This window comes from Catharus ustulatus, chromosome Z (genome assembly GCF_009819885.2).
Source record: "Catharus ustulatus isolate bCatUst1 chromosome Z, bCatUst1.pri.v2, whole genome shotgun sequence".
NCBI lineage: Eukaryota > Metazoa > Chordata > Aves > Passeriformes > Turdidae > Catharus > Catharus ustulatus.
The window spans coordinates 60,888,397-60,910,190 of record NC_046262.2 but is presented as its reverse complement, the minus strand read 5'-3'; positions in this window follow the sequence as shown (position 1 = coordinate 60,910,190).

The window sequence follows — 21,794 nt, the reverse complement described above, 5'->3', positions numbered from 1 at the left end:
CCCACACAGCTAATTTAATTCGGTTAGAAGATACAGTCAACAATCTTTTTGTTCCGATTTTGTTTTTTGTACTTTTGCTTAAAAAGTATCAGTAAAACTCTTTGAGCCACATATTGATTCCACAAATGTGCAAATTTGCAAATTGGTCCCTTTCTTTATAAGAACTAGTCTGGAGGAGGTATTTTCCAATACCACAAGTAGAAAATTATTTATGTTTTCCATAGAAAAAGTACTACTTGACATTTTTAATACAAGTAGAAACTCTGTCATCATGCAGGGTTTTTCTATGTTTTGGTGCACAGTATTCTTAGTTATAAATAGTTATGCTCTATTGGACACTACTGAAACTGTTCTGATTTATGTTTATGTAAAAATATGGCATGTACTTTTTTCTTTTACTTGAAGAGACAAGGAATACTTTTTTCTTGTTAAAAAAATGCCATGGTTGTTCAACTGATACCAGAAGTGAGTCAAACCAGACCTCATCTTTAATTAATGAGCTCTGCCTTAATGTGGTTACTATAGGTGGGTGTCATTCACCTAGAAGCTCTCATCTCTTAAACTAATGTCACCAGGAAGAATAAATTGGCATGACGTTCTTCTTTGCAACCTAGGGTGTACCTATACATAAAACCTATAGGGCTATTTCATATCTTTTCTTTCATTCATTTTAAAAGGTAGTAGAATGTAACATTTGGAGAAAGAAAAACAGATATTAACAAAATCATTACCCTCAATTGCATAGAAAGTGTTAGTTTCTGAAGCAACACATAATGATCAAAAAATTATGTTCATACTTATTCTTACACCCACTCAAATACTAGCAACAGTTTAAATGGAAAACATTTTGTTGAAATCTTGTGGATAGTGTAGAAACAAGCTGGGTTATTTGATTTATATTTTGACCTATTTTATCCCCACGTGCTTCAGAGTTGTACTTTAAATTCAGTTTATGTAGACTTCTTTTCACTGGATTGCAGATTTTTTTTTAAGGTTGGTTACATTTTGAAGTGGAGATGTGAAAGAAATGATTTTTTTATTCTAGATGATGTCAGGTTGTCTCAAGTTTGATTCATCTCCTACTGCACTTACCAACATAGACTGTCCTTGAGTCCTGCAGAAAGGTGAAACCTGTAGGGAGCAATCCTTTCATCTATCAGGTGCCTCAAACTAGTGCTGAGTGGCCTTTCCCTTCATTATGGTCAATCAGAGTTAAAGATGAGTATTTTCTCAAAGTAATAGTGATGTATGAAGAATCGTTGTGATGATTTACAAGATACATAGATCTTTTCCTGCTCCCCTGCATCCTCTCAGCTGTATTGTAACATGAGATTTAGAGATGACAGACATGTGCAGCAGAGAAAAAAATGTTTCAGATATAACCACAATAGAGATATGGGAGTTAAAATCTTACACAGCATGCTGAACTGCTGAGTCAGACAGCACTGGGAGAAGTATAAAACATTGTCTTAAGCCTTGTTTCCTGAGGTGATATAAATGGACCCAGTGTCTGCAAGCTGACACTATGCTGCTATAAATCAGTGAAGAACTGGAGTAACATACAGGGATGCACTTCGTTTTGAGGCTCAGCATGTATTAAACCTAGCAGCCAATTCTCACTTAATGTTAAAAAAATAATGTCTTGCCAGCTTAGTGAATATCTATTCATTGTGTTAGGTGTTATGATGATTCCAAAGAAAAGATGGAAATTCTTTGGTGAAGGTGTTGCAAGCAAAGACCACATCAGAAAGGACATAGTACAAAAATTCTCACTAGATTATAAAACAGGGTTTGGCAGAACTTGAAAGCATTATACTCTCAAGCAGCTATGCCCACAAGCAGTTCTCCCAAGAAGTCCTTTTTACTATTGTGCCAGATTTTGTAAACTACTTTTGGTAGCTCTTGTGTTTTTAGATTCTGAGTACATCACAGTTTTTGAAACAGTGTGAAGACCAATCCAGCTATATGATTTGAAAGTGATAGGCTCTGTATAGTCCCACCACTGGACCTACTAAACGTGCACATATATGACTTATTGGTATCAGTGCACATCTGTGAATCCCTTTGAGACTGCAATCTACTCAGATGAACCCAGAGAACCCTGGGCCTTTATGGGATATGTCATAATGTGTAAGCTAGGGCAGGATATCACATGAAGAGATCTTGCATGTGCAGTGACCACTTCTGGGCACTCTGCCTAACATACAGAAACCTGGAAGTTCATGCCCCACACCACAGTGGTAACACAGAAAGTAAAAAATTCTATTCTGCTGCCAATGCTGTTGAAGTTTGGAGAATTAGCTCCTCAGGAAAAACTGATAAACAAGAACTTAACAGTGATGTGAGCAGAGAAGTGCCTTTCCTTTCTTTTTGAATGGAACATGATCCTTTCAAACCAAAATTACCTGTTCCACAGGGACATGGTGCCACTGAAATGGCTGAAGTTTAGCGTACATTGGAAGATTAGAATGTAGGACCTGATGATATGGGAGTAGGGATGTGCAGATGGAGGATGCACATTCTCACCTTGCATGATTGAAATATTTGAGTGCCCACATGTGTGTAGCATGACTGCATGTGAATTTTGAATCTTTGAGCCCTATATGCAGTTTTTCTGAGGCTGTGAAGTATTTCTAAATACTCCAAGTAATTTACTACATGTAAATGGAGTAGAGGGAATTACAGTCAAAAATGTTCCTTGTCAGAGCCAGAAATTTTAACTTCCCTTATCTTTAAGGTACTTCCTGAGCCACAGCTTTATTATGTGGGAAACAAAAAGATCAGGTAGTATAAAATAGTACAGGGTGTAGGTAGCTTACTAGTTACCATTAATGTCTTTCTGAATAATCTTTTCTGAAATTTGTTAGTTTATTTTGTCTCTTCTTGACCTTATAATTGTTTCAAGAGAAGTGTGCAGAGTGCATATTCTGCTTGTCACTATCTCCTTGATTCACTTTGTATTAGAGGTAGAGGAATTAGAGATAGAGGCTGTTTTAAAAGATGATGCTTAGCCAGATTTCCAGGTTGTCTCCTCTAATGTTCCAGAAACCTAAAATCTTTTGGTTGCCAAAGAGGGACCTGAATACAAAGAGAAGATTCTCATTGATAATCATGGGAATGCCCATGATGTGCAAGATGGATGCCCACCCTGTTGGCTTGTCTTAAGTCAGTTCCAAACCTGAAGGTTTAGGTGTGCTTCCTGTAAGAGGGCCTGGAAGTTGCAGTCCCTCTCGTGCTCTCTCTGTAGTTACTTTCAAAGCCAAGTAATGGGAGAAAACATCAGTTTGAAAACCATGCTACTTCCTGACATGGTCTTCTCAGCAGGGTTCTCTTCATTATCTTAAACATGATGTTTTCAGAACCTGACAATATTGGAGCATAATGAGCGCAAATGTCTCTGAAAAATGTAAGTACAAGTTTGTCTGCAAGAGTAGTGCAAATATACTAGATGTACAACATCTGCATGGAAGCCTGACTGCTTAATATGAGCTGATACTTTCAATATTTTTGCTACAAGTGGGTGGAAAAATCAGGGTTGTAACTCTTACATGAAGGCAGCTCTAGTTGGATCAAACGTACTATTTACAGGTTCCTGTTTTATTACTTGTTTTACAGTACCACTTGTCAACCGGATCAGAGTGACCTCCTGTTGAAGGCTGGCACTGAGAAAACCTGTCTCATTAACCAGGGAGGAAAAGGTCACTCTCTTAAAAGTGATGTCTACTCTGCTTAGCTGCAGCATGGCTGTGAATATGGGAAATTCCAGAATCAAATATAATCTTAAGATACCTGAGCTCAACAGAGAAATTCATGTCTCACTGAAATGTTCACAGGTTTATATTGTTTTAGTAGGACTAGGATTCAATGCCATGGTGTGGCCATGGTATTTTTGTAGACATTTGCAGCTGTCTAGTTTGGGGGAATCCAAGATTCTTGGCTAGTAGGACTGGAAAGTCCTTTGGTATGTCTTAATTGATGTTGGCCCAAAGTTTAATTTTAACAAAAATTAATCAAGAGGGTTCTCTAAACAAATCTTGACCATTTTTTCTCATTCTGTACCAGAAAATCTAGTTAGGTGTTCTGGAGTCTGCTCAGCTAAACTGAAGAGAAGGGACAATATTTTCATTTGGTTAATATGTAGAGGAATGTTGGGAAAAGAGCCTGTATTCAATTTGTTACTCCTGACATTATCTGGATAAAGTTTTCCACAAATAAGTAAGAAGAAGGAAGTTTTCTGGTTTTATGATTGTACCCCAAGTTAAATACTTGTGGTGAGGCCCCTTTTAATTAGGGACCAAAAAGGTTAGGATGTTCAGCTGCTGAAGTATCACTGGATGTAAATTTCACTTTAAAATTATTATGGTGTAAGTACTTATTCATGACTTCTTTCCTACTCCTCCAGGCATTGGCTTGAATCACAAGTTTCCGTTTTTCCAGCAGGCCAAGGTCACATGCCAAGTGTGCTTTAGCCCTTTAACCACCAAGGAAACACGGTTTATGTGTGCAGTTTGGAAAATGCTGCTAGAAATCCAAAATCCATCTGTGGAAGTAACCTTTGTGGTGGTGCTATCACCAGCTCCAACATGCTCTCTAATACTAGAGTTCATCTCTTGACTCTCGCAGTAATACCTTTATGGCCAAAATGAGCTGTTACAGAAGTTATTCCAGGGGGTCTTGCTATAATTTCCAAGTGGGGAATCCCACTTTGGAAATTATGTGGCCCTCTAGCAGTACTAAGGGGTATATTAGAAGGTGGGTCCGCCTATAGGCAGCAAACAGTACAAGTGGTTATCTGCCCAGGCAGACACAATGCCAGAACTGCTTCCAGAGGGTGTTGACTGCTCTTCACTTCAAAAGATGTACATGAATTCAGTAAAAAATGTATGATAAGGATGCTGAAAATGTCAAGCAGAAAGAAGGAGAAAAGAAACAGAGAGAACTTAAGATCAAGAAAGCACATCTGCATTAAAGAAAAAGAAGACTTGTGATTCATTAAATCTCCTTGTTAAAGTTATACTGAAAAATGTTGAACAGAGAAATAAAAGACTTAATTTGCCACCTTACCAAGAGACATGCTGGTATTGACACTTCTTTGGTGCAGCTAGTGAATTAAATCCTGACTTCTACTACCACAAAAGGCTGGTCAATCTATTAGTTCTGATGACAGAATGGGAGAGACTCAACCTTAAAAATTGTTCCTAGTTAATCAACCAAATATGTCTCAGGAATTTTTACCTCTCCTCTGCTGTCCCCTGCACTTGCACTAGTCTAAACCTAATACTTTAAAATCTTTCAAATACACGGAGTTTTATCAAAGTGTCTGCTTTCAGCACTCCAAATTTTCAGATACATGCTAAGACACGAACTTGAAGATGTTGTTCAAACCTCTTTCTACCTACTTTGGGACTGTGAATAGATCTGGTGGTGGGACATCTCCCAGCTCCGTGCTGTCCGTTGTAATTCTGTAATTCTGCCTTGGTTTCTCCTGTTGTAAATCAAGAAAGTTTCAAGGAGTTTCTGCAGGAATCATAATTTATGTGTAACATTTTCATTTCATGGAGTAAGTAAGTTAGGTGATTATTTTCCAGGATACCACAGCAGTATGACTTTTTGTTATTTTCCCATGTAGTAGAGTTTTAAACAGCCAAGAAGTCCATCCATACAAGTGTGTGACAAAGTACCAGCTTTCACTCCAGAGACCATGAAAATAATATGATTATTTAGTGGAATGACTTCACTCTTTAATGGAAAGTAATCCGTGTCAGGGAAAGTATCACATATAATTTGGTGCAATTGAACTTTGTCTTTAACCTTTTACTATGATTTATGTGATTAGGTCACCAGAGGAAGTGGTTTTGAAAAGCATGATTAAACACTTTAAGGAAACAATTTCTATCTTCAAGCACCTTGTGCAACTTCATTTTTCAAGTGTTTGTCCTTCCTCATCAGCCTTACTGCATTGAAATAGAGAAAAATGACCTTTGAAATTCTATTTTATATCTGTAATACAAAAACAGGTGAGAACAACTGTAGCTGCAAATGAATTGCTATTATTCTGATACAGAGTTTCTTTAGTTTTTATTCCACACAGTTGCAACCTCTGTTTAACAACTTTCTACTGATTTCAAGCACAGTATAATAAGCATAAATTTTGTGTTGTTGATCTGCTGAAACTTACCTTTTCAAAACTATTAATAAAATAAAATTATAGCCAGTATATATTGCCTGAAGAAACAGACACCAAGGCACGATTCAGAAAGAAAAAAGTTTTGAATCTGTTCAAATTCTTTGCTTAATACCTCTAGCTGTGTGATGAGCTTACACTGTTGAAGAGGATGCTTTGCTGTCCAAACACATCCTACTGTGTTTGGCTTCAGGCATCAATGCCAACAGATGATGAGAACCACATTCTATTCCAATGGTGAGCAGTTTATGATCCATCAAAGTTCATCAGCTCATGGATAAGTAATGAAAATTTAAAATGTATGCAAACTAGGCTCCTAACTTCTATAATGTAAGGCTTTGAACCTCTTCACTGCCTTTGGAAGGAATCAAAGAAGAGAAGAAGGATGCTTATCAGCAGAACTTATTTTCATAAAAGGCCAAATTCAGCACAGTGCTCTTCCAAAACTTCACCATGTTGCCAGGTCATGGAAAGGCAGACGTAGTCACTAAATATGGGTGCAAACAGGCAACCTAAAAATTCTCCATGGTCACTGAGGCATGTTTCCAACTAGTAATTGGAATTTGTTCTTTGCAACTGAGGGATGTGGTTGCAGCTGTGTTAAGGTTCAGGTTTAAATATTGAAGCAAAGATTATTTTCCTCTGTGATTTTCATAGCCTGTCCCTGTTGAACTTCAGAGAGTTTAGCTATATTTGCATAAATTAGCTCTATAAAGGGGTTTCACAACTCCAGTCCTATCCCTGAGATCTCGGCTCCAGCCAGGGATATCTCGCTTGCTTATCTGTACTGCTTCATTTGACTCCTATCTAGCTATGCTCTCCTCTTACAATACCTCTGTACATGCAACCAACACCACATAAGCTTTCCTCTACTGCTAATATCAGGGAAGTAGTATTAGTCTGATGGAGGGAGACTGGGGAAGGTGAGAGTAGTACCTGCTCAGTAGTGCAAAGTTTATATAAGTATTGTCCCTTAACTTTATCTCTGGGACATTGCCAAGAATCTATCATTTGTGTCTGTGCTTGTATACAAAGATAAAGATTAGGCCCAATATCACAACCTGATGTTTAATTCTTCACATCAGTAAAAAGCCCTCAAACCTCACAAGAAACTTCAGTACGGTCTAAGGAGTAGAATATGATAGCCTGACTTTGTAAAGAGCAAGAGAGGAGAGAAAAAAAAGGCGTAAAGGAGAGAAAGAGAAGAAAAAGAGATCACCAGTCTTTAGATCCTGTGTCAGTCCTGATGCATGGATGGTCCAGATCTGAGGACTACAAAGAAAACAGGACAGAGAGAGGAAAATGAGAGCAAGGAGGACAATTCACTTCCTTTCACAGAGAACCTGGCACACACCTCTTATGTAAACTGGACCTTTTGTGCCATATTGTTTGTGCATGAGGAGCCAACCCTTCTGAGTCCTCCTGGAAGGGAATCAGGGTGGGAGGAGTTGATGCAGCTCCAATGAGCCCAAGTCTCAAAGTATTAAAGGAAGTCAGCTGGCAACAGTGCTGCCTCACCTCTTTGGGACCCTTTTGTCTAGTCCTTCCTGCCCCAAAAGACAATATGTTAAAGACAAATTCTGTTTATGCCTGGTCCTTCATAAGACCATGACATTATATTGGTCTGATGATGAATGACCGCATGTCAGAAAAAAATTCAACAGCAATGTTGCAATATTTTTACTATTTAGACCAAATGTAATGTGAGAAAAAAAAATTAAATTTCTTCAAATATTTTCAATTACTTTCTGGCCTGGAGAAAAGGAAATAATGCATTTTTGTGAAGTTTTCACAGCTATCACAGTCATTAGATTCTCAATGGAGGCAAAAATGTCTAGTAAAAGCAAGTGCAGTAGTATTATTTAATTTGAAGTCTATTTTCAGTGCAGAGTAAGAAACAAATGCAGAGACCACTGCTGTTCAAAGTTATCCAGAAAGGGTTGTTTTATTTTGTTTTGCTTTGTGTTTGTTTGGTTTTTTTCCTCCCACAATAACATGTGAATCACAGACTCATAAAATGCCTGAATTCCTACTATACAATGCTTCCCATCCCCTGCTATCAGCTATTTACTGAAAACCAAAGCAGGATACATTGCTTTTCACTTATTCATACATTTATACAATGCCCCACAGAGTCAGCTAAGTACCTGCTTCTTTCCTCATACTCGAGCCCTCAAATTTTGGAACATCTATGCCAAGAGGTCTGCTCCTATTGTGGGTCTTGATGAAGCCTGTGCTTTCAAAGATGGAAATAAAATACAGAGGAAGGACAAAGAAAGTTCTTGAAATGACAATTACTTTTTAGCTATAAAAAACAGAGAAAATAATGGAGATAGATCTACTGAAAAAAATCATCACCGTTAAAGACTAATTAAAATTCACATTTCAGAGGTAAGTTTCTGTGCAAAAGTTTGAGAAACAGCAGGTTGACAGTAAAGATTATTGACTGTAAATTGCTGCATATTTCTAAGTAAATTATATGAAATATATTGATGATTTAGTCAGCTTTACATAGCTGCTTTATTATTCTTTTAAAGTGAGTAATTTATAACTGTTCTCAGAGATATTTTATCACTCACTTATCTCCTTCAGCTGGACTTGTGATATGGAGGGATATAATGAATTTCTGTTTAATATTATAAGAACTAATCAGATGACAACTGCAGGAGAATAATGACTACCTTCATGGTTAAATATTTTATATTTGGCACAAAACTGCAGCTGAAAATAAAAGCAATTTAATCTTTACCCTTTATCTCAACACTGAAAAATGGTGACACAATGAACTACAGTATATTTGCTGCATACTGTAATTTTAGTTGTTTGTTACTAAAGAGAGCCATTTATTTTAGTGGGAAAAGTTCCTTGATGTCTAATCACTTCTCCCACCCAGATATCCTGTGATACTGTGAAAACTTTTATCCATCAGATGGGCTATATTCTTTACAGCTTTGGTCTACTATTACAACCTTTAGACAAATTTAAGTGTCCTTTTATATATTTTACCTGCTAAAGGATAACTGTGAGTTTGAGATCACTATTTTAACTATAGCAGCAACAGAGCAATTGTAAAAGTACTACTTGTGTGCTGTTAAAATGAACTGATTTCCCATATCTCCTTAGCCCTGTAAAGAATGTTAGAAGAAGACCAGAAAAACACAAATGCAATCCACATTTCTTGCTAATTTTCCATAAATGTTCTCTATTCTTCTGAATGAGAAGTATCATAGACATAGCAGCAAGTATACCTTCATACTGGCACCATTATTTATTTGACTTCTAGTGAGGTTAATTTCAACTTGTGAATAAGACAAATGGTTGATTCCAGAATCTCACTGAAGGCATGGATCCCAAAGATGGAGACAGAAGTGTTTTTGCCTGAATCAGTGCAAGAATTATTATTCCAAGGTGCTATTTCTACAAGCTGATTTGTCATGAATTCTTTTGAACTTCACTGTCAGGCTGCTCCTGAAACACTGTGCACTGCTTTAGTCCCTACCCCAGGAGGCTGGAGAGGATCCAGAGAAGGGCCATAACGATGGTCCAGGGCCTGGGAAGCCTGCCCAGTGAGGAAAGGCTGAGAGGTATGGTTTGTTCAGCCTTGAGAAAAGAAGGCAGTGGAAATCTTATCACCATGTTCCACTGGCTAAAAAGAAGATGGAAACTCCCTTTTTGCCAGGAGTCACATGGAAAAGACAGACTGGGACAGAAAGTACAAATTACTCCTGCGGATATTCCAATTAGACACAAGCGGAAAATTTTTCAAAATGAGAAGAATCAAAAATAATCTCATCCCTGAGAAGTGGTGGACTCCATATTTCACAGTTTTTTGATCCAACTGCACAGGGTGTTGGGCCATCTTGTATAGATCTTGCTTTTGCCAGTAAGGGTTGGATCAGATGATCCTTGAAGTCCCTTCCAAACTAGTATGCTATGATTTTGTGAATTCAGGCCAAGCTCCACTGTTTTACCCTTGTTTTTATTTTTTTTAAAAGACTGTAGTACAAAGAATATTTTTATTAGTAGTTCTTAACATCCATAGTGTGCTCTTCTGTGTTTTTAGTATGCTGAAGAATGCAACAAGATTTGATTTTATACTTAGAATAAAAAAGATCTAAAAAAGATCTAGACTTGTCATAGCTATTCTATAGTCTAAAATAAAATTATTACAAACATCTACTAATCCTGTTGACCTGTGGTTAGTCAAGTGGTTCATAATATCACAATCTGACTGTGCTATGAATAAGTCAGGGCAATTTACTTTGAACTGTAATTGCTCAGCTATGAAATTTCTTCTTTTTTTTTGTTTCATTCTCTCATCTTCTGTTCTTCCTCCTAACTTTAAAAATTTATTTATTTATGTATTTATTTACTTAGTTTTCTGTTTCAGGGATACTTCTGCTTTCATTTGGACTCTCCAAAACCAGAATGTGGTTACAGTTTCTCTTGTCCCATTTTATGAAACATTAAACAGTAACATGCATGAGGCCACTTCCATGTTGTAGATCATCTATAAATAAGACTTTAAGTTCTGCAGCACAAGTCTCCCTGTAACAAGTACAAGATTAACCATGTGATAATTCACATGTGAGCAAGAAAATTCACATAATATTATTGGTGTTGAGCCCTTTCTTTTTGGACATGGATTTGAAATTGGAAACTGTATTTTGAAAATTTATTTCAGCTTTGCTGAGAGGGAGGCAACAGAAATATTTTCACTCTGTCATGATGATGCCTGTGATGTGAGGATCAGGGCAGTTAAGACTGCATTCCCACAGTCTGCAGGATTCGGAGAGATCATGGCTATTCCGTCAGGGTGAAGACTGTGTTTTCTTCTCTGGTGTTTATATCACTTCTCATTAATTCTGAGACACCTGCTACTGTACAAATCAGGGTAAACAGTCATGTATTGGATTAGATCTTTGTCATGAATTAATTTATTTCCCAGCAAGTTGTAAAACTGAGCAAGGCCAAAATCCCTCAGGGCAGAAAATGTTGCAGTGATTGCTAATATATTATTGTGCAGAGAAATGCCTAATACAACCCCTGTTAAGGTATCATACCTGCTTACTGAATTCTCCAGAAAGTTTATTTGACATGTCGAACTTAATTATCAAAGTCTTGTTGATAAGAAGTAGCTCACTGAGTCTGAATGTGTCAGAACATAATGACTAAATTGTGAGAATTCATGGGCCTCTGCTTTGAATAATTAACTTGACTCTTTGTAGAAAGCACACAATTTGGAAACTAATTTTCTCTTTGCATGAAGCAATTTGTCCTTGTGTTGCCTTTGAAAAGTAAACTGTTCATATGTGAGGCTATTATCATCTCCGTTCTATTAATCTCTAGGCTTTCTTCCTCTCAGTACCTAGTGCATTGCTGCTCTTGCATTAGTGCTTGCTAAAAACTGAAATGTGAGATTTTATCTTTTCCCTTCAAATAGAACAGGTGTATCCTTTCAGCACATGCTTTGTGCTGAAACCTTTTTTCTCTCCATGATGTTAAATCTATTCAAAGACAACAGCTTTTCACTGGACTGTTAACAGAAATAAATTATAATTGGTATGCACAGGGAGTACAACTGACTTGGCAGGAGGGAATATCCCCTGGATGAAATCTGGACAATATTAAAGCTAACACCAAACCCCTGCCAAATGCTGTGAGACTACTTGGATCACAGGTATGATTCTGTCCCTGCTGTCCCTGTGTCACTGCTGCCAAGAATATTACTCTGTCTGCTCTGTGGTTGTTTGGCTGAAGGGAACAGTTCCCAGTCTACTCCCTGGAGAGCTGTTTATGTCACAATGCCAGGGGCCACCAATGCATTTGGCACTTCCAGCATAAGAATTAAAGTATGGAGCCAAGCACTTTTTTTCATTTTCTGTCTTTCCTTCCTAGAATTGAAGAATAATAAGCATGACAATGACAGTGGTACCTACTTTCTGCATTAACAGGTCGCTCAGATCACTCTTTGGGTAGAAGAGAGGACTGCACAATATCTTTTCCTGTTGCAACCTCATTGCCAGGAACTGAGTGAAATGACATGTAGCTCCAGCCAGAGAGCACTGGACATGGCCTGTGGTGTCTTCAACCTGTTACTGACCCTAGACAACGAAAAATCTGTCTTTTAGTGATAACTGTCTGGTTCAATGGAGCAAAACAATAATAATGCGTCCAGGTTTACTTCTTCCAAATCAATCATCCACTCTCCAGAAAGAAGTGCTGGTGTATTACAACCTTTTGCTCAGACATTTTTTTGAAATAGTAGAGTACTTCAGTATATTTTGAGCTATCCTTAGAGACAAATTTCCACAGTTGTATTCCTCTGTTGTATTATATTAGAAAACACACTTTCAAGTTCTGATGGAATACATTATGAATAGGAGCTTATCACTCTGTGATGCCAGCATCATGCCTCCAGGAAATGCTTGATATACTTGTAATTCCAAACACTTCCTCATATCCTTGATTCCATTGCATTCTGTGAAATTTAACAGGCATCCATCTTTGTCATCCTAGTAATGTTATTTTCAAGGTAAGGACCATGGACCTCCAATGCATTTCTTAAATCAAACAATACCTGTTTTTTGCTCTAGCCTTGATTTTTAAGTCAATCTCTTTTTAGAGACAAGAGACACATAAAGTGACATTTATGCTAAATTTGCATGGTCTGTTCTGGTCCTCACCTAATTATCATAGTTTAAAATTTTCTCAGTTTACATTAAACTATATGAAAAGTCTGGATTTAATATAGTGAAGGATAAATCGAGTGTGTACTGCCTGGAACAGAAATCCTACAATAGATACAACTGTTTCCCTCAAATTTGGAAGCACCCAGGGTATACAACAAAATCTGCTTTGTAAGAAGAGACATGCTCCTAATTAGATGCAGCTTAAGGAGCCTGCCAATGCAACACAAGCATCAATCATCAACTTCAGTGTAAGCAGAGAATTTTTCCACTGATCAAAATGTGCCTCCCCCAGCTAGTTCTATATTCCTACAGGCTCTGAGGACAGAAGCCCATCTCCTTTCCCTATTCTGGATTTAGAAGTGCTTTTAATAATGAAACTGTGCACTGTGGATAATGAAACTTAACAAATCTTATTCCTTACAATCTTGAAGTTGCATCTCTAAAACCTGTATAGAGCTGGGCTGCATCTGGCAATTTATCAGTTTAATTCTGGCTTATTATTTAGTAATGTTTACAAAAAAAAAATTCTTTCTAGAGGGACAATTGGTGAAATGTGCAAGTGTTCAGTGATTGTGGCTGCAAGTTATCTAAGAAAGATGTTGCATGACCTTCAGAGACCATTACTAAATTAAGCAGAACCAGTGTCTTCTGACTTTTTTGTGCTGCTTTGTATGTGAAATGAGGATCAGTTATTCAAAATACATGATGTTTATCTGTGTATCTAACCCTTGTTATGGAACTCTTTTCTCAGTTCTAGACTTTTTCTGAGCTATGTGTTTTCTAGATTGAATAATCTTTGTTGATTTTTTTTAACCACGTTTAAGAAATATTTCAGGAAAAACAGGAAAAATTTTATCTTATTTGAATGGTGAATTCCTGATATATTATTTTAAAGTAGTAGTAGTTATGGTCAAAAAATAAAACAAAAGAGCTGAAATAAATTTTGGTTCTGACATTCACTTTAATTGTGGCCAACTCATGGAGGAGTCATGTTTTTTTTGGATATCATGAAGTTCAAACAGGACAAAATTGCCATGTGCGGATATTCTTTAGTCAGGAATAAATTACAGTAATTTCACGACTGTAAGGCATACTGGATTATAAGGTACACCTCCAGGAGCTGGCAAATTTCACAACTTTGTACATTATATAAGGCACACAGGACTATAAGGCGCACTTTGTTTTGCAGTGAGGATCTGCACCGCACGCAAAAAAAGTAACGAATCAGTAATGGAATCGCAATCGTGGGGTTTACTGGCAGGTACTCAATTTGCAAATATTTTTCACAGATTGCCTTTAAACGCAACCCCAAGCACCCTCCCCGTACGCGGGCCCCGGCGCTCCTGCCCGCCCCAGCGAGCTGGCAAGGTGCGGCTCGGTGTGGCTGCTGCTTGGGTCTGCTGAGGTTCGGGATGGCTCAGGGCTGCTGCAGCTTGCGGTGGTTTGGGGCTGCTGTGGCTCATGACAGTTCAGGGTGGCTCGGGCTGCCTCAGTTCGGGATAGCTCGGGGCTGCCCGCGGCTGCCTGCGGCTCGAGGTGGCTAGGGGCTGCCGTGGCACGGCTGCAGCTTGCATTTCCAGGTAGGCTCGGGGTGGCCGCAGCTCATGGCTTGGGGCTTCTGCAGCCACCTGGTCCCTCCCTCCCCATGCCACCCCTGCGCTCCCAGAGCCCCGTGCCATTCCAGGAGCCCAGCGCTGCCCCTGCGTTCCAGAAGCCCCATGCCACTCTGGGAGCCCCATGTCACTGTGCACTGCGGGAGCCCTGGCCACCCCGAGCCAACCCAGAAGTGGGAGCCGGGGGAGCCCCGTACTGCGGCTCCCACTTTTGGGTTGGCAAATTTCTGAACTTTGTCCATATATAAGGCACATCCAGGTTATAAGGCGCACTTCTGGGTTTGGACCAAAATTTGAGTTGAAAGGGTGCACCTTATAGTCGTGAAATTACTGTACACTATAATAGCTTTGTAGCTATTTGAGATATTTTTGTGCTTTATAAAACCACATCGTTAGGATTTTTTAGGGATTTGAATTTTGGGTAATTTACTTAATTGATTTCTTATTTCCATTATATTTTTTTAAATGAGCTTTTAGTCATAGTGTTGTGAGTAGAGACACATTCAGTACTATATGACTTTTTCTCATTTTACAAAGAAAAATGTTTTTGGCTTTTTTATAATTGACAACCTGACTCTTGATCCAACCCCAATGCATAACTGCTCTCCTTTTCTTCTGGATAGGACAAAACCACTAATTTGAATAAAGTGTCACAGAGACAGTGGAAGACTATTTTTATTCAATAGTATTTTATTCAGAAAAGTTAAATAAGTACTGCTAAGAACAAAAGATTTAAAGAATACGGGCTCCTGTAATCTATCTCTATTTGGGAGGCGACATGAAGTAGAAAACTGTGTTGCAAAGGAGTTTTATGTGCTTGAAATGTTGTTGTACAGTTTAAATGTTTATTTCCTAAGGACCTACTGGTTATTGTAGAATTCTACTGGACAAACTTTGAAAGAATTTCAACCTAGTTGTATGACTAAATGTTCAAGAGACAAGAGCGTTCTTAAAATGCTTTCTATATTCCTGTGTAAATAATTGCATCTAAAACTCATAAATTTATATATTACAGTCTTGTCTGTGAATGATTCAGAGGAGATAAAAAATAATAACAGTAAAGCAGAAAGCATGTAATTGTGGGAGATGATTGAATACAATGCTGTTCTTCCATTCAGGGTTTTACAGTGGGAGAATCAATTACCAAGCAGAAGAACAGGGACAGGGGCAGTTTGTGGACATTGCCAATTGAATGATTCCAAGTGGGACATGATAATAAAATTCTATCTAATTCTCTTTCTTTTATATGAAAACATATGCAGAAGTCAAAAGGGAAGATAAATGACATGACTGCAGTTTGGTTGATGCTTTTCCACTTTTCTGCTTTGTGCTCTTTGACTGTTTTGTGCTTTTATGCTATTTTCCGACTCGGATAACTCATGAAAATAGTTAGTGTGTTTGACAACAAAGAAGTTCATTGCTCTTGCAAGTGTGATAGTTATTGCCAAAACTTTGGTTACCATCATGGGTTTCAGTGAAACACATCCGATATACAAAATTTTAGCAAATATGCATAGTCTATGTTAGTTAGACATATGTGAGTAGAAGAGGAATACATTTGTCACCAACTGGGAATTACAACCTTGCAGTACATGAAAAAATAAGGATGCTTTGAGTGATTACTTATGTCACTAAGGTCTATAAATAAAGCTTGATTTTTGTCTGTCTTACAATATCAACTACAGCAGTATACTCTTGTGCAATTTCAGAATTCTACTATGGTATCTTGTTTTTTGATGCATTTTTGCATTTGCTTTGTGCTGTAAGGACTGAATATTTGAGTGATTATTCCAGTGAGAATATCATAATGAATAAAACTTTACATGACTTGAACACAGAAAATGACTCAGAAATTACCCACGTAAATTGTCCAGTAAATTACAAAGAAGAAGAAATGTCATGAAAGTGAGATCATTGCATATTTTGGTAAATTTTTTTACTAGTTTCCGTGGGAAAAAACATGTCTTGTTTGTTTGTATGCTTGTTGTTGTTGATTTTGATTTTCTGTGTTTTGTTTTGTTTTGTTTTGTTTTGTTTTGTTTTGTTCCTTCTGTTTTCCTCTACCTGAAAAGGCTGGTCTTAATTTTGTGTTTTGTAGTTTCCTTTAGTTCTTTGTTTTGCTACAACATAAAATGTTTCTCTTAAATGGAACTTTTCTAGAACAGGCTTCTGGTTCACTAAAAGCAGCTCCATGCCTGTGGAAGAAAAACCCTGTCTCTAATGCATTTTGTTCAGCTCCAGTGGCTGTATGGCTCTGGGACTTTTTCTCTGGGACAATGCCTGGTTAAATACAGTAATTTCACAAATACAAGCCGCACTGTTTTCACCAAAATTTTGATGGAAACCGGGAAATGCGACTAGTACTCCAGGGCGGCTAATATATTAACAATATTCTAAAAGCTGCCAACACGGAAGTGAGAGCCTGTGGCAGCCCCAAGCCAAGCTGGAGCCCGGCCAGCCCCAGCAGAGGTGGGAAAGCCTGGCAGAGGCGGGGCCAGCAGTGTTGGGGGCGGGTGGCAGAACCCGAGCCAGCAGTGCGGGGGAGCCCGGCAGTACTGGGGCCAGCAGCTTGGGGGAGTCTGGCAGCGGTGGGGGGCCTGCAGTGCCGGCCAGGGGGAGCAAATGCGGCTGCGGCGGTGCAGATGGGGTGGGGGACGAGCGAGCCTGGCGGTAGCAGTGGCAGCACCACCTGGCCGGCCCCGAGCGGCCCCGCCAAGCCGTGGTGCCGAGCTGGGCCACTCAGCCCCGTTGGCAACCATAAGCGGGCCGAGCCTGCCTGGTCCCACCCCGAGCCAATAAACCCCGTTATGCCGTGATCCTGTTACTAATTGGCAAATTTGTGAAAGTTGCACACGGATCCTCGCTACGAATGAAAGTGCGGCTAATATTTGGATGCGGCTTTTTTATTGACAAAGACATCAACGTCGACGCACCGAAAGTGCGGCTTATACTCCACGTGATTTGTATTCATGAAATTACTGTACTTTGTTTCTCATTAGAGGCTGTGAGCATCCTCCATAGCTCCATTTACCTGAATTAACCCTAAAAGCCCTCCAAACATAAGTAGTGAAACCTACAGTTTCCCCTTTGTAAAGGAATTTCTGACAGTTTGAATGGGAAGTAATGAATTATTTATCAAGACAAAGATAGTGGTACTTCAGATGTTTTTACCTTTTGAAGGATCAGGGCTGTGGAAGAATTCAGTGTTTGTGACAAAATCCAGAGCCCCACACACTTTGCATAGTTATTAGTTTTGACACAAATGACTGCCTTAAATGACTCCAGACTTTTAGACTTTTTGTTGTTCTGTCCTGATGCTACCAGAATAGGTACATGTAATCTAGTGACCCATATGCATGAGAGGCTGTCTCATCAGAGGAAAGATGAATTTGGATTGAAGAAAGTATGAAGGAAGCTTATAGTTGTGCTTCTAGGTTGTAAGAGTTCTTACTCTGAGGAGAAGTTTTAAAAAGAAATCTTTTTCTGAGTCAAGGCTGTCTTGTCTGTTTTGTGATGGTAATTGGTGAGTGACCTTCCTGTCCTTATCTTGATCTGCAATTTTTCATATTTTCTGTCCTCTGACCAGCTGAGGAAGGTGGTGATAAAGCAACTTTGGTGGACACTTGGTGGGCAGCTAGGGTCGACCTACCATGATCTTAAATCTGTTCAGAAGCTGAGACTTGTACAGAATTTATTGACCACTTGATAAATAAAACAGGGCTTCTTTCCTGAGACCCATAAATCTGTGATCTGCAGAAGACTTGGGCTCTCCATACTTCAGAGAATGTCTTTTCCCCATGGTGCTTGGCCATGGTTGCCATCCATGTGAAAAGCTGCCTGTTCATGGGATTGGGAAATGGGTCTGTGCAGGTGGACAACACCTTATGGATAAGATTGTTTATTAGATTTTTTTGTTTGGTGGAGCAACAATCTTTCAGAATAGTGTTAAAACCCCCATCCTCCTGTTTTCTCCTGTTCACCAGAGCTCAGGCTTAGCTGAAACAAAAGATCAGGGAATTTCTTGCTGGAGAAAGAGGGAGGGAAGCAACTGGGCAATGGTTGCACTGACTGCATAGAAGGAATCAATTTTCTATATTCTCTTTTCATTCTTTAAAGAGTCAGGGTTTTCAGTCTGAAGAAACTGTACTGGTTTAGTCAGGATGGAAAAGCACTGACAATTTTCATTTTAGAATGCACAAAAAATAAAGATACATAAAGAAATGCCTCATGGGAACTTCAAGAGCTCTCTGATGAAGCAAAGGACAGGCCAAACTAAAGGATAGACCAAACTTCCCCTGCCTGAAGTCTACTTTCTGCTACTAATAATTGTTCTTTCATTTTGCTTCTTCTGTCTAGGTCATGTCTTGATTATCTTTCTCTTTAAGTACAGTAATTTCATTACTATAAGGTGCACCTTAAAGCATAAAATTTTGATCGAAACCCAGAAGTGCGCCTTATAATCCAGTGTGCCTTATATATGGAAAAAGTTCGGAAATTTGCCAACAACCTGGAAGTGCGAGTGACGAGCCGAGCGGCTTGCAGCGAGCTGAACCGCACAGGGCTGCGTGGCTCAGTGGGGCCTGGCACGGCCCAGCACGGGGGCAAGCAGCTGGGTGAGGCTCGACGCAGCTCGCATGATTCTGTTCCTTATTGGTTACTTTGTTGTGTGTGGATCCTCGCTGCAAAGAAAAGGTGCACCTTATAATCTGGTGCACCTTATAGTCATGAAATTACTGTAATTTTAGTTCTCAAAAAATATGTTTATTTTCAGACTTACTAATGGTGATAGTTTACCGTCATTATCAGAGAAAGTGAAAGGCATTGAACAAGCTTGATTTCAGAAAGTACTTCTTGACCCATAAAATATTATTCTTTGTGTTACTGACCCCTTTGTCAGGTGTTTGGTTTGAGCTGATGTGCAGGTAATAAACTTTAACTCCCAGTTCCCGTGGAGCTGTATGTCTGAAAAGAAAATGTCTAAAGATCAGTGGTTCTTGTCTCTATAATAAGCACTGCCTACAGTATCATGCTGTTTCAGTAAGCTTTATTTCAAATTCTATTTTAAAAGGACAATTGTCTTGACATTGTTATTAAAACAAGTGAATAAATTTAATTTTTAATAAAAGGATCAATGATTTCAGTAGCCAAGGAAGAGGAGTAAAATTAAAAAGAGGAAAATTACCAAACTCTAGAGTAGCACAGTCATGATATTTTGAAAGATTTTAGAAATAAACTGAGGACCTTAGAGCTGCTATCAGATTACAGTAATTTAATGATTACATTTTGACCAAAATTTAGCTCACAACCCGGAAGTGCGGTGTACACTCCGGAGCAGCTAATATATTAACAAATTTGGGAAATTTCCAAACCCGGAAGTGAGAGCCTGCAAACACGGCGGCGCTGCCCGCCCCCGACAAGTGCAGCGGTGCTGCCCAGCTCCGATAAGCACAGCAGCGCTGCTCACCCTCCACAAGCATAGCAGTGCTGCTTGCCCTCTGCAAGCACAGCAGCGCCGCTCATCCCTGACAAGCGTGGCAGCACTACTCACCCCTCGCAAGCACGGCATCGCCACTTGCCCCTGACAAGTGCGGCAGCGCTGCTCGCCCCCCCGCAAGAGCGGCGGTGGTGCCCAGCCCCTACAAGCGCCGTGGCAGTGGCGGCCAGGCATGCCACTCTCTCGCTTCCTGGCAGCTGTGGTGAGTGGGGCTGGGGCCGCTCCCTGGCGGCCACGCCGAACAGGGCCGAGTCAGTAAACTCTGCAATCCTGTGATTCTGTTACTATTTGGCAACTTTGTTGTATGCGGGTCCTTGCTGCGAACGACAGAGCAGCTTATAATTGGGTGTGGCCTGTGTATGGACAAAGAACCAAATGTTTGCCAACACCTGAAGATGCGGCTTATAGTCAGTGCGGCTTGTAATCGTGAAATTACTGTATATTGCATAGAACACCTTTTAGACCATTTTCTTTTTAAAAAATTTCTGGGTATAAATGCTTGCAAAGAAGGCAATATTTGGCTACCGAATAATAATGACCTGAGCCACAAATTAGATAGAATGGAATCATAGAATCATAGAATCATCTAAGTTGGAGAAGGCATTTAAGTAATTTAGTTCACCTTGAACACAGCATTCCTCAGTTCACCACTACATTACACCCCTTAGTGCTGCACCTATACATCTTTTAAACACCTCCAGGAACTCAAATTCTTTCTAGATAAGTTTGTTCCAGTGTTTGAACACTTTTTCAGTGATAATTTTTTTCCAATATGTAACCTAAGCTTCTCATGATGAAACTTGGTCATTTCTTCTTCTACTATTGGTTACTGGGAGAAGAGTCTGACTCCTACCTCTCTGCAGCCTTCTTTCAGATAACTATATAGCTTGATAAGCTCTCAAGATGTAAGAAAGGCTTGATAAGTTCTCAATATGTTAGAAGAGAAGGTGTAATTTCTATAAATGAAGTTTGTTAGGTACAAAATCATAGGCCAAGAAGTTTCCAAGAAGTCGAATACTTGTGGAAAATGAAATACAAACATTTAGCAGAGCATACTGCTTTCTGACTGTACTTGAAACTATGACTTTCCTTTGAGGACTACAACGTCCAGTTTGCAATCCAAGAAGACATGAAGTGCCCAATAATGACGACATCTGCTAAGTGCATGTGGTGACAAGTGCCCTTGTCATTCAGGTACAGGTTCAATGACCTTCTCACCTTCTTTGTACATCCAACTTAGGAGTATTTTATTTGAATGCACTTCCTCTGGCAGCTATCCAGCTCCCACCACTCAGACTGCATCTGGTCCCTGGGTAACTTATGCTTGCTTTATATCAGGGCCACATTCTGGAGGAGATTTCCCTGCAGAGCCTGTCATGAGATTTTCAGCTGGTTTAATGATCAACCCTCAGCAGAAGGTGTCTGTGCTGTGTAAAGTGAGAATCATCTCTTGTGTGAACTGAAAGGGTTGTCCTGAAAACACAAACTTCAGTCAGCATTTCTGATTTCTTCATCATAATCATGAACAATGATATTTTTGTCTTTCTTTGGACTAGAAGACTGTATCTTGTATCTTGTATCTGGTGTATCTTGTAGATTTCAACTGGCTCTTGACCACCACTAATAAGACACTTCAAAAGTCATGCCAAATGTCCATTTAGAGATGATGTCCTTCTATTGAAACCTTAATACAGGTTCTCTTTTTGGCACTAAAATCTTTGAAGGAATTTTGGGAAAATCTTTTTGTCAGGAATGATACTTTTTTCTTAAGATGATTCCAGGTTACAAAGCAATATAGAATTTTCCATTAA